Below are 2,311 nucleotides of genomic sequence, written 5' to 3'. Positions count from 1 at the left end.
GTAATAAGCAGTTTTTGATAAGTTAATCATTTCTGACTTATGAAAAACTGTTTATTACCAGTTTACCATTTTAACCTTGTTTTATTAATGTTTGTTAATTATTAATCTTATTGATATAAATTATTAATTTTATTGATATAAGTTTTTGTCAAAGATATTATTCTAAATGATTGAAAAATAAATTTTTTACATGTTAAACAATCAAATAAGTTAATAAGCAATCTCAAACACTCCATAAGTCAATAATATGAAAGACCGTCTTTTTTGGTCATTTTACATTTGTAAGCAAAATTTACCAAACAATGAAAAACAACTTATTAGCTTATTGTTTTTTGGTACCGCTATAAGCTAATCCAAACACTTTTTACAAAACTCCGGTTTAGTATCACATAAGTTAATAAGCACTTTTACTATTTTAATATTTGTTAGCCGGTGAAATTATTGTGTTTTTTATAAGCTAAAAAGCCGGTAAAGATAAGTTATAAGGTTGGTAAGTAGAATTTATTAAGTCTATAAGAGATGACTTGTTTTCATGATATATTAGACTCGTTGGGTAAAAAGACAAATTAAACCTTTCACATGTCCGACCCAACTCGTAGATGATCGCCTATATATGATCTCTATTTTTATTTTCATAAAATGAATATTACATGTTCATCATCTTATACAACATGCTTATTATATCTATATTATGATGATTTTCAAACAAAAAACATTTTAAAATTCAAATCATATATTGGTTTGAAGGAGCGACTCTTTTATTATCATATACAATCTCTTACATTTGTATAACTAATACAACTCAATTTGAACCGTTTATTTAATTTGATGAATATGTAATTTATAGAAGTTTTGATTATTTACTAATATAAAATATTAATCATAATTAATGAACTGTATTCATATTCCATAAATATTTGAATTATAATAAATGAACTCTCATCATTTCTATAAATATTTCAATTTATTGAGTTGCATTGGTTGTACAAATGCGATAAGTTGTATTTGAAACAAACTCTCTCTCTCTCTCTCTATATATATATATATATATATATATATATATATGAATGATCATGTGAGAAGTTCAACATTTTGCAAGAATGCAAAAAGTATCAATATTATATATGATCACACTTCTTTAGGTGTGTTTAGTCATATATCTATGTGTTTAATCATATATGATTAAGCTTGTATGTTATACATGCAATCACATATGATACTAAAATTTCTCGTATTCTTGCAAATTTTTAACTTCTCATTTGTACATACCTACATACATACATACATACATATGTATATCTTTATTTGAATGATTACAAATTTCCAATGATAAAATGTCATGGTTTAATATATAAAAAACAATATTGGATAAACACTTCATATTTCATATGTATATAACACATGAAAGTCAATTCATAAATCTATAACAAATCAGCAATGAAATCACCATAGTGATCAAACATAAGTGAGTTAGGAGGTACAGAGTGCACGCTCGCACATGTTGCCTCTACCACCTTAGATCACCATGGACAAGGATCAATGGGGGTTGCTCCTCCTTATGAGGTCCTAAGGGCAGCGCCCCTGGCAGTGATTCCCAAACAAGGCTTACTTAGAAATTAAGTTTCATGACAATGTGGTCGATGTTCAGAAGGTTGGAAGCCTTCTTGAAATTGTTGTTGAAACTTGGTGGAAATTGTCTAAGTATAGTTTAGAGGTGTGTTGAGTTAGAGCCTCGGAGCCTTGGGGGCGTTTGGTTCACAAAATGGAACTTGGTGGAATTGAAATCCATCAAAGGAATTTGACTACGGAGGAATTTGAATGGAATTCGATGGAATTTGACCATACGTTTGGTTGGTAGGAATTAGAATGGAATCCTTCAAAAAAATTGGAATCTCTATATTTGTTTGGACCACCCCACCCTCCCCACCTCTGCCCTGACCACCCTACCTTTACCAACCATCATGCCACTATTGTCTCATCACAATTACCACCCCCTCCCCGTCCCTTGACACACCCCACCCTCGAACCCCCACCTACACCTACCGACCATCATGTCACTACTGCAACAGGGTTTGGAGGGTGGGTAGAGGGTTTGGGTAGGGTGGGCGTGGGCAAGCAGGGTAGGATAGTAGTTATGACGACGATAATAGTCACATGGTGGTAGGTAGGGTGTGGAGGCGATAGGGGTCGAGGGCAAGGTGCGGTGGAGATAGGGAGGTAGGGAGGAAAGGGTGGTTGTTTTGACAATGACAATAATGGCATGGTGGTCGGTAGGGTGTGGAGGCGATGGGGGTCGAGGGCAAGGTGCGGT

The sequence above is a fragment of the Cynara cardunculus genome (assembly GCF_001531365.2).
Source record: "Cynara cardunculus var. scolymus isolate 2C chromosome LG 1, CcrdV1, whole genome shotgun sequence".
Taxonomy (NCBI): Eukaryota; Viridiplantae; Streptophyta; class Magnoliopsida; order Asterales; family Asteraceae; genus Cynara; species Cynara cardunculus.
Note: the sequence above shows the minus strand (reverse complement) of the source record.